Here is a 12,173-nt window from a genome sequence, read left to right as displayed (position 1 = left end):
ATGATCAGATGCTCCCATTGCATGCTTTTCTAGAGGCGTGCAGCTTCTCTTTCATGACACCAAGTACCACTTCACGTATCTATTTAGCTGAGTAATTATTCATTAGTGCTCCTCTCCTGCAGTAGGTCATGAGTATAATGAGGGCAGGGACTCCATATGCTTGAAGGGCCAAGAGGACAGGGATTCTTTTATGTTTTACTCATTACCGTATCCCCAGCACGCAGCACTGTGCTTAATTGTTGCTGAGTCGATAGGTCGTGTCTGAGTCTTTGCAGCCCCATGGACCGCAGCACGCCAGGCTTCCCTGTGCTTTGCTATCTCCTGGAGTTTGCTGAAATTCATGTCCGTTGAATTGGTGACGCTTTTCCTACGAACCAGCAGGTGTTGGCAATCTGATCTCTGGTTCCTCTACTGGTGCTCATGTTCACTCACTGAGTCTTGTCTGACTCTTTGTGACCCTGTGGACTGAGCCCATCAAGCTTCCCTGTCCATGGGCTTTCCCAGGCACGAATGCTGAAGTGGGTTGCCACTTCCTTCTCCAGGGGATCTCCCTGACCCAGGATCGAACCTGCGTCTTCTGCACTGGCAGGTGATTGTTTACCAGTAAGTCACCTGGGAAGCCCCCTCTGCTTGGTACTGTCAATGAAGGAAAAAAATGTTGCTGGTCTTTTCAGTAAACAGAAGATGTTACAGCTAGCAGGCCTTCACATTACAGATGCCCTGAAGGTGAGCCCTGAGGGAAGTCAGGATAGAAACAGGATGCCCACCATCTAGCAGCCAACGGGTGTGACCACCCCCCACCTCTAGTGTGCGCCCTGAAGAGACTCATGATGAGAAAGCTCAGGATCCTGGCCCCAGGTGGCTGAGGTACATATTGATGGAATGATTTCATGATCCCAGACTCTTGCATCTTCCCATACAAATAAAAGTGCTAAATTCCTTAAGATGAGATATCTGGTTTTCTTTAATTAGCAGTAATCTTTGACGCTCTGACTACCTGGTCTTTGTTGCAAATGCTCCTATATATCCTGGCCACTTCCTTCCCTCTTCAGGGCAGTCTATCAGAGCTGTCAAGAGAGGTGGTATCCTGGGCTTAAGTCTTCAGTTTTGTTGGTTGAGTAAAACATCGTGCTTTTTCTGTTGACAGTATGTAGCTGGGGCTCAATAAATATTTCTTGACTGAAGGAATTAGTGTCATATTCAAGAAAGCTAGTTTTAAGTCAAGTTTTTAATGTCCTTTGGGATAAATTACAGGAAACAAGGTTGACCCATGGTCAGACGGATAAGTGGTCTAAAAGCAGAGGTGAAGTTTTGTCTGTTTCTGCAAAACCAGCTCCACCGCCCTGGCTAAAGCCTCCGTGTGCTCACATTTACGCAGAACCCTGCTGTCCTTGGCCCTGGGAGAAGACTGGGGGCTGCTTCCTGACTGTCTGAGTCCAGTCTTCCTTCTGCAGATTCTGTTCTTTTTTAGTGCAAGTCAGTTTTATGTAATGTATCCATTACTTTCAATTTCGTCATTACCTGTCTCTGAAATGCTAGGGAGGGAGTAGGCAAATTTACCAGAGTCTGGATGTAGAAAATATTTATTATTTTCAAGTAGGTCATGTGGTGTTATGATGTAATGGAAGAATCAATACCTGGGGTTTGATGGCCCAGTTTCTATTGATATTTCCATTATGCCACTAAATCTCCAGAAGCCTGTGCAAATTACTGAACTTTCAGATAAGGTTAACTATCAAGAGGGATTTCAGGCCCCTGCCTGTCTTCAAGTTGAAAAGTGTGATACCTGAAAACCATTACTGATTTCTCTGACAGAGCAAAACAATCTTATAGCTCACAGAATCAGAATTCCGTATTTAGATATAATGGTTTTCTTTTTTCTTTTTTTAAAAAGTTTATAATTTGATTTGACAAGCAGCCCCTGGACTGTTACCTCAGAAATAGACGTTTAATGAGTTTTCATGTATTTGGAAGTTAGGTTTATTTTATTTGCTTTGATTTATTAAATCATATATCTATCAAACCTTTAATTATGGTGATATTGAGTAAGGGTAAAAATCAGTTTATAAAACATGGCATTGAGTTGATTTCATTGAGAAAGTACCATTCAGTTTTAATTTTTGTTTTTTAAAAAAATTTGTTTTATTTCCTTTTTGACAATATGAATCATTATTTTTACATTATGTGCTAACTTTCTCTCTTGATATTTTCCCTTTGATGTGAGAGATAGCTTAATGACACAGATCCTCATCTTATCATTACTGTTAAACCCTACAATACCCTTAGGCTGACTTAGAATTTCATATAAGTGTTGCCTCTTCTTGGTTTTTTTTGAAATTGCTTTTAAAAAAAGGATTAGACCATTTTAAGAGAGGCTTTAGGTTTTTAATTTAGTTTAAGATGGTAACCTGAGCCCACTCTGTTCCTAAAGAGTTCATTAAAAATTTTTATAAACTAAAATTTCACGGCAATGAACAAAGAATGGAGTCATTAATGAACTAAAAACTCAAAGTTCTGGAATGAAGGAAAGTACATGAATAAGAATAGCTGATGAAACTAGATGGAAATAGCCACCATCTAGAATATTTTCTGAGGACGACACCACTGCATGCCTACAGAACTGTAGAGATTCCAAGGCAAGAAGGAGAAGTATCTATAGCTCCTTCAGGGAAAAATCCCATCTTGTTTTGCATCTTGATCCAGTTGCTTACCACATGCTTCCTTTTAATATCCTTGTGTCTGCCTCATTTCTCCCAAGTCCCTGTCCAATACCTTTCTATCAGAGATATTCCTCAACCGCTTTATCTAAACAGCAACTATCTCTAGCCTTTCCCTCAAACCTGTCACTCTATATCCCTCTGCTCCGCTTTAATTTTCTTCACAATACTTAGTATGTTCTAATTTGCACAATGCTTCTTTTACAAAAAAATTAACTTTGATAAGAGCAATTTGTCTGTTTGGTTAACTAATTTATATACCATCAGTACCATTCTGGGGATTGATTAAATGAATGAATGATTGAACTGTGGCTATAAATTTTTGTTGTGGTCTTCACCCCAACTTCATACTTTTCCACTACAATATTTAGACTATTTAGTAGCCATATATTCACTCCTAATTTGGTTGTGTGAAGAAAGGGAATTCTCTAAAAAATGAATAAACTGTCAAAAGCAAACTGGCCACTGGTGTCTCCCAACACAATGGCCAGCTCCTCATCAGTTCACCAAAGTCCACCACTGTCCCGTCATCTTACTTACTTTGTTCTTAAGCAAAACAGTCAAAACTTGCTGTATAATTGAAGAAAGGATATGGCATAATAATGGTCAAGGAAAACAAACACAAACATCTTACTCTGAAATAAATTAAAAAATTTTAACAAAAATCTAACTCATCTCCTTAGAGAGGTTTGAGAAGATATTACAACCTCAGAATTAGGACAAAATTCTGTGAAGGAACAAAAGCAATAAAAAGCCCTTAGTAATTAAAAATAAACCAGCTTTAATTTAAAAAGAAAGCCCAAACAAGGAAAAACATAAAATCAAGGGAATCCCCCAAAATATAGTTAAGAAAGAGAGGATAAAAGGTAAAGAAGATTAACCCAGAAGATTCAAGTTTCAACTATTAAAGATTCCAGAAAAGAAAATGAAAGAAATGAGATGCTTAATTTGAAAAATTAACATTCTAGAAATGAAGAAAAGCATAGACCTTTAAATTAAAAAATACTAATATATATAAAGAACAAAAAATACAAAAGTATCATATGTTAAAGTAGCATGTGGAACATCACTGTGAAACTGCAAAACAGTAAGAATAAAGAAAAATTCTTCAAAGCCTCCAGTGAAGTGGAAAAACAAAACAATGGCAACAATTAAAAAAAAAAAAAAGTGGTCACCACTAGAGAATGGGAATCATAAGAAATCATAAAATTCTCTTCAACAGCACAAGATTCTGGTATACATAGATAATAGACTGTACAAAAAAATACAATGCTAAAATAAAATTTGGCACAATTTTGAGTTAGTGGTGCTGTGTTGGAGAGGAGAATCCATTGAGCATTCCTTTGAATTCTGGAGATTTGATATTTGAACATGAGATAAGGAAACATAACCAGAGTATACTACTTGCCTCTTCTTTTTCTTATGAAAGAAAAGATACTGTTTGTCAGGTTTTAAATTTTTAGATGCAATCCATAGACAAAGTAAAAAGATTTAATGATGTCTATTGAATGTAATGTAAATAGAATTAAATCAGCCCTGTCTAGGGAGAGCAAAACTACAGCTGACAAAGGTTGGGCGGTAGATAGAGGAGACATGGAGATAAACACGGTATAAACATCCCTCTTTTACAAAGTGGAGTCAAGAGACACTGTGCAGAAAGTACATAACAGAAATGTAAGAAAACATTTCAATTTCAAAGATACTGACAGAAGAAAGCAATTTCAAAGTTACATTGTGAGCAAGGGGACACGAATGTAAGCTAAATCTTAATCTACAATGGCAAGAAGTCTGTAGAGGGCATCTAAATTGATAAATTAAGAGAGGAAAAAGATATGCATATTATTTAGAAATTAGGAAGCATCAACAAAACTAAAAATTGAAATGGTTAAAAATTTGGGAGGGAACAAGACAGGGAAAATGCTTCCATATTCAAATCTTACATGGGTAGATTTTAAATGTATTTAAATTCTGTTGACAAACTCTAATTAAAGTAAAATACAAATAAAGCATGCAAAGGCCTTTCACCAAGTGCTAGGCTACTAGAAAAAGCTAACATTCTTTAAAAAATAAAGAGAAAAATTATGATACATAAAAGGAAATATATTTGTGTAGTTTTTTATTTTGATATAATTTCAAACTTACAGAAATATTTCAAGAATAATACCAAGAATTCCTATTTTGTTTACATTTTGCCTATCTCCTCTGTTGTTTGTTCTTTGCATGTGCATGCACAAATACTTTTTTCTGAACCATTTGTGAATAAATTTCAGACATTGTGTTCTTTTACCCCTAAACACTTCAGTGTATATTTTTTTAAGAACAAAGATATTTCCTTTCATAGTCACAATACAGCTATCAAAACCAGGGCATTTAACATTGACATCTTGCTGTTATCTCTCCCAAAGGTCATATTAAGTTTCCTCATTGTCACAAGTATTCCCCAATTCAACTGTTTTTCTTTGCTAACTGTATTTTTCACATTCTAGTTTAATCGAGGATCACAGATTGCAGTTAGTGATCATGTCATTTTAATATGGGACAGTTCATCAGTCTCGGTATTTCATGATCTTAACATTTTTCAAGAGGCAGGCAAGCTACTTTATCTCTCACTTTGAGTTTGTTTGATGTTTCCTCAGTATTAAATTCAGGTTATTATTGTTTTGCCAGAGATGTTACAGAAATAAGATTGTGTTCCCAGCAAGCTCCTACCGTACAGCACATGGAATTCTGCTCGATGTTATGTAGCAGCCTAGATGGCAGAGGGCTTGGGGGAGAGTAGATACATACATGTGTATGACTGAGTCCCTTTGCTATTCACCTGAAACTCCCACACTGTTTGTTAATTGGCTGTATCTCCAATACAGAAAACAATTGTTTATTTTACAAAATTACCTACAAAGTAATTTATTTTACAAAATAAAAAGTTAAAAAAAAAAAAAGAAGTCTGTGTTCTCATTGCATCCCACCTGAAGGCACATGATGTAGATTTGTTCTATTACTGGTGACATTATCTGTGATAATTTGGTTAAGGTAGAGGACTCCAGATTTCTCCAGTATAGATTAGATTTTTCCTTTCTGCAATAGCAAAATATTATTTGACACTATATAAATATCTTATTTCTCATCAAATTTTTATCCACTAATTTTAGCATGAAAAGTGTGGTATTTTACATGGAAAAAATGTAAAAGAATGTTTTGGGGAATATTAATCTTTGATTTTTATTTCTGTATTCAAGAACTTTCAGTAAATGTCTCAATACTTCAAGAAAATTATAGGGAGATTTAAAACCATGAGTATTGATTTCACATAATTCATTGCAATTTGTAATTTTTAAAAGGCATTTCTTCTACATGTACATTTAGTAATTTAGGATTTTTCTAGCAATAGGTTAATAATCATTTGTTTCTAATAATACTCCACTGAATCACTGAAAGCTGAAAATAAAGGTTATATTACAAATCTCATCTGTACTTTGGAAAGGGTTAGTGCTTTGGAAAGTGCTTTGGAAAGGGTTATCTTATCAGCACAAGCACTGGGTAATTGTATCCTCTATTTACTAATAATTAGGGGGTAGATTTATGTCACAAGAAATATACACAATAAAACCAGCCATAACTTAGCTTGGCTTGTGACAAAAAAGAAAGGAAAACAAGATAATAGATTGATGTCACCAATGTATGAATTTGAGGAAAGCAATGGCGATGGCGATTAAACATAAAATTCTCAAATACAAGCAACAAAACAATGATAGGTGTCTTTGGAAAAAAGAACAAACAAAATTTAAATATATAACATTAGATTTATTGTACATACACAATTGTATTAGATTCTTTTAGTAAGCAAACATCCTACAAACTTTAAACTATTCTTTCAAACTTATAGATAGATGTGATTTGACATCCTAAAAATTTGGAGTTGCCATGAAGTAGTGGTACAAAGTTTTCCACTTTCCTAGTGTGTAGCACAGTGTAGAAAAGGGCAGAGAGTGACATTAGCAAAAAGGTTTGGCTGGAAATGCAGTGAAGGACGACTAGGGCTAGAATGCTAATAGACGTGATGAGTAGCGGCGTGAGTATACATGCGTAGTCATTCGGGTGTGTCAGACTCTCTGCGACCCTTTTGACTGTAGCCTCCTGGCTGCTCTGTCCATGCAGATCTCCAGGCAAGAACACTGTCGAGTGTTGCCATTTCCTACTCCAGGGTATCTTTTCAACCCGGGGATCCAAGCTGTGTCTCCTGTGTCTCCTGCGTTACAGGTGGAGTCTTCACCCACTGAACCATCAGGGAAGCCAAAAATAGTAAAAAGAGCAAAAGATCATCATTCTGGAAAAATCTAGAGCATGACTGTTGGATTTTGTTTCTAATGGTAATGGTGAGATGTTGCTTTAGGGGGGAAGGTGTTGAGCTTCATTTTATCACGGTAAGCTTCAGAAACTGGCAGCACAGTCCTGGGAGGTAGCCTACCAGCAGTTGGATAAAGAGACAGAAAGATCAGTCCTATTAACGCTGAGTCATTTCTGTGTGTGTGTGTATGTTTTGTTGTTGTTGTTGTTGTTTGTTCATTTGTTTATTTTACATGTATCCATGCTTTCTTAGATTCTTTTCCCATTTAGGCCATTACAGAGTTCCCTGTTCCATAGAGTAGGTCTTTGTTATCTATTTTATGTATAGTAGTGTGTAAGAAAAGAGAATATCCACAGTTATCTGAGATGGCTATTTAAAGACCTCTGCCTTTGCCAACTATCTTGGTGAAGCCAAATTTTCTTCAAATAATTCAACCAAAACAATATAGTACAACACACCAAATGCAGAAAAAGAGATGAGAACCCAGTTTTCCTTTATTTAGCCAGAACTGAAGACACAGGCAAAAATGTGAAACAATGTCAGTCTTCTCACTATTTTGGTTCATTCTTTAGAGTATAGCTAGTTTTCATTAAAAAAAAAAATCTAAAAAAGCACTGTCATTTTTCATGCAGGCAAATCTCTGGCAGTCCAGATGACTTCCTGGGAAACAGATATAGAAGGAGGCACAGCTAGTCTGGTGTAGGAAAGGAAGAGGAGCCACTGGCTACAGTCCAGCGGTTGGGAGAGAAATAAGTCAGATCTTCGGCCACTAAAGTCCAAACGACACCCTGTTCTTGTAGCTCTCTCAGCTGTCTCTCTTCTTCATCCCGACTCCCTGTCCTCTGGTGTGCGCTGGAATCATCTCCTGACTCGGTCAGCTAGCGGTCCCTGCCTCTAGCTTCTCTGACCTCTCTCTCTAATCTATTTTCTGCCCCACTGTGCTACCACAGTGACCATTATAAAATGTTCAGCTGACCAAAGCTTTCCTCTGATAAAAATTATTTACTAGCTCTCTTATGCCTTCAGATTTAAATTTAAATTATGTCTCAGACGAATTTACTTCTAAAAATTCTCCAGTTTCCTCTGTCATTAAACACGCTGGCTCTTCTAAAAATGCTGGATACTTTACCTGAAATAGCATCTCCTCTCTTTCTCACCTTATTAATTCATACTTAATTCCTTTTTAGGCTTACTTGGATCAAATGCCACCTCTAGAAAGCCTTCCTCTTCCCTAAAATTGGTGTCCTTGCTAAGTGTAGGCTTTCCTCTGTCCTACCTTCAGTCACACTATGATTACCTTGAGTGACTTGCCCAGCCTGAAAAACAATAATTCTCAGTAGCCTTGTTGAATGAAAGAGGGAAGCTAAAAAAATAAAAGAATGGATGAAGACAATCTTAGGGGGGGCCTGAGAACAGAGGGTAATTCTGTGTTCCAGAGATTAAAAATAAAGATAGCTGATTAAAACAGAGTAAATCAAAATGACTGCTGAATTTATCTAAAAGATCAGGGAAGACTATTATAGTTTTTCTGAAATGGAAAGTATAGCATATTCTAGGGAAATAAAAAAGAGGATATATATATATATGTATATATATAATTGATCTGCTTTGATTTATGGCAGAGACCATCACAACATCATAAAACAATTATCCTCTAACTAAAAAAAAAGTGTGCTAAGTTCCGTCTAATATGGCTCAATCATAAAATCTTGTTGTTTAATTTACAGATTCTTTTTTACTTGTAATAATATCACACATTGTAGCCATATGGATATGCATAGACCCATCTGTACATACTTGTCTCTCCAAACTAAAATATCAGAGCTATTTTAATCTGGTCTTCTGTGTTATCAAGCAATTGGAAATGAACAAAAAATGTTTTGTGTCTATATACATATAAGAATACTAAGAAGTACATCATGATAGTAAAGCCTAGAGTGTAGAGGGCAAAGTTTCAAACCAATTTTTCCCCAAAATTAACCACCTGTAAGGAAATAATCTAAAATTACTATGTAAAGAGAGAATAGGATTAACTTTATTTTATAAAAAATGGGAGAAAGGGATATAGGAGGTTAACATGCCATGAAGGTTAATTTATAACCAAGTCCTGCCCTAGAGTTAACTTGGAGAGCCAAAGCTTGGTGAACCATTCCAAAATGACCTTAAGAAAGATGAGAGAAGGAAAAGTTTCAGATAGATATCAGGAAGCGAAGTATGAAAGCATAGGCTAACCAGGGACCAAAGAGTTAGGGGAGAAGAAGGAACAGCCGGAGAGAGGGCTCTGGAGGCCGACTGGTGAGTACCGGGGACTTTCACGAGTGTCCACTTCAAGCCTCTGCTTGGTTTTTAGCATGATGGCTGTGGGCTGACTGGACCGTTTAGAGAACTGTGATCAGAATGGACAGGTGATGAGGTATCTCAAGTAAAATTTTAGAAATAGTAGATTTTGTCAACTAGAATGGAATGTTATATTTATTATTGTTCACCAAACTGTCCATCTAATAGAGAAGTCTATGTCCTATTGAGATACATTAAGCGGGCACCATTATCTAGAAGTTGTCATGAAGATGATTGCCTCTCTACTTGGAATCATTTAATGCTATTTGGAAATTAAACAAAATTATTTGCTAATAATGAGAAACAACATTTGATTCCTAATTCCAAATAGGCTGTGACATCCACCAAAGACTTGTCAGCCTTTCTTACTTAGTGACAAGAATTTAATGCATTTGGTTATTTGACCAATCTTCTTGCAAATTCTACTAAAATTGAACCATACAGTAGTATGTAACCAGTAAATCAAATGGAACTTTGCAACTGAAATGAATTTAACCTATTTCAGTTCCATATATGTATGTATAAACAAAAGAATGCAAAAACTGATTTTACTCAGAAAACTACAGGAATAGAAATCTCCATATACACCAAAGCAACTGTGAATAAATTAGCCAGGTCCATTGTATTGAAGTGAGTTGTCCAGAAAAAATATTGAAATGTTCCTGGAACATAAATGGTATGTAGTCAGTATGGATTGAAGTTGCATGGATAGTAAGTTGCAACTTACTATTGATTCTCTATGAAACAAAATTGATGAGACTTTATGGTCTTCAGTTTTTAATAAAATGCCTGCTGGGCACTTACAGAAGAAGTAAATTTATGGATTCAGGCCACTGAATCATGTAACACAGATGGTGTTTCAGAAGTAAAAGGAGTGTGTCTATTAATCTGAGACTGATTTGGAATCAGTGCCTTGAGGTGACCTTCACTGATTAGTATCATTAGTATCATTGAGTCAGTTCCACTGCAGTTGACATATGTGTTTATCCAAAACTCCCCGGTCTTGGGGAATCACCTGCCCCTCTGATTTGGTCGTCCTTTGTATTTCATGTGGTTTTAATAGGGCTGACAGAGGAAGGCTTGTCCCAGACCTGACCAGTTCAAATTCTTTCTCAGTCTGACCAGAGTGATTGTCTGAGACATCAGAGTATGACTGAAGATGGACAAGTGAGAAGCTTCCTAGGGACTTTTGCCAGAGCTGTCAGGAAAAACACTCCCTTCTTTGGGAATCACAGGCCATGGGGACTTCATGTTGCTGGTGTTGCCAGAAGCCATCTTTCAAACATCTGAAGTGCTGTCACTTGAGACTGAAGACAGGCAAAGATAAGCAAAGCTGAGAAATGGAGCGAGGCCTGAATCTAGCGGAGGTCTGCATAGGAAGAAATTCCTTTTGGTCCTCTCAGCCAAGAAAGTGGGTGAATTTCTTTATTTAAATGTAAATGAGTTTGAATTGGATTTCTGTCATTGGAATTAAAGGAGGTCTGACTAATTCACCAGGAATGGCTAAACTCAATGGCTCCCAAACATTTATAGTATAACAATAATAATAATTCAAAGATCAACTTCCTTGTACTTCATCTTCTGAAAGTGTAAGTCACTCAGTCGTGTCCAACTCTTTGCGACCCCATGGACTGTAGCTCACTAGTTTCCTCTGTCCGTAGAATTCTCCAGGCGAGAATACTGGAGTGGGTTGCCATTCTTTTCTCCAGAGGATCTTCCTGACCCAGGATCAAACCCAGGTCTCCTGCATTGCAAGAAGATTCTTTTACTGTCTAAGCCTGCCCAACTATTTCTACTCCTTCATTCACTTGTGCATCTGGTTTCTCTGCAAAGGTCAATTAATGTTTTCAATTGATCAGGGTTGTGAATCTATCATTTTCCCCACAGACTTTGAATCCTTCATGCAGACCTGGAAGTATCACTGAGAATGGACAGTCTTCAAGACAGTGATGATTCTAAAACAGTTCCCAACAGTAAATAAATACATCAGGTCTAACATTCCTCACTTAAGCAAATCATATATGTAGTAAAGGCCTGAGACAATTGTCTCTGTCACTTGTAGGGTCCCTATCATCTCAGTCTTTTTGTTACCGAGCCCAAGTTTGCTCTGCTAACCACATTACGAACCAATGAATCAGAGACAAGATGTTGAGGCAAGGAATATGACTTTATTCAGAAAGCTGTGACCGAGAAACTGGCAGACTAATGTCTCAAAATAACCATCTTCTGAGGTCTGGATGCCTGGTTCTTTTACAGAACACAGAAAGGGAGAAGGTGAGGAAAGGCCGTCAGTCTTGCAAGTATCTCTTGGAATGGCTAGCCTCCAGGGGAGCCTGTGTTAATTTCTTCCTTCCTGTAGCCATCTAGAGGTGGACAAGGTCATGAACTAAGGCATTTTGACTTAACCCTCAGGCAAAGGCACAAGGTTCCCAGAGGAAGGCCATTATGGATAAATGGCATCCTTTTAGTAAACAAAAGCAATGGGAAATAAAGTTTAAGTAAAAAAAGCTGATCCCACCATGGCATCAGTTCTTCCCTGTAGCACTTTTGCTTATAACTCACCACCAATTTATATATTTACATTATTTATCCACCTCTATTTATCCATCTTAGAAAAACTGAGGAAGCATTATAGCTGTTGACGTTAAGTCCTTAAGTGGTTGACATGAATACTTAAGGTATTTTGACAACATATCCTTGAGAAAGCAAAGATCTCTTAAGGCTTAAGCCTGTGTTTCAATCCAATCATCAGAAGAACTTAACAAAATGTAGAC

The 12,173-nt window shown here is 37.0% G+C and overlaps 1 protein-coding gene across 2 annotated transcripts in view; it reads left to right on the top strand.

The window, feature by feature from the left end:
• The window catches only part of GABRB1 (gamma-aminobutyric acid type A receptor subunit beta1), a 410,935-nt gene that overhangs the window by 108,285 nt on the left and 290,477 nt on the right, over positions 1 to 12,173 (top strand). Inside the window, exon 1 of one of the 2 annotated variants that reach the window (XM_043438790.1) lies at positions 9,245 to 9,357. The exons of the other annotated variant lie outside the window; for it this stretch is intronic. The gene's annotated coding sequence lies outside the window, so the exon portion shown is untranslated. Of the gene's footprint in view, positions 1 to 9,244; positions 9,358 to 12,173 lie in introns of those variants that run through there. 2 annotated transcript variants of the gene reach the window in all.

The sequence above is a fragment of the Cervus canadensis genome, chromosome 19 (assembly GCF_019320065.1).
Source record: "Cervus canadensis isolate Bull #8, Minnesota chromosome 19, ASM1932006v1, whole genome shotgun sequence".
In the NCBI taxonomy this organism is placed as follows: domain Eukaryota; kingdom Metazoa; phylum Chordata; class Mammalia; order Artiodactyla; family Cervidae; genus Cervus; species Cervus canadensis.
Note: the sequence above shows the minus strand (reverse complement) of the source record. Positions and strands in the feature narration are given on the sequence as shown.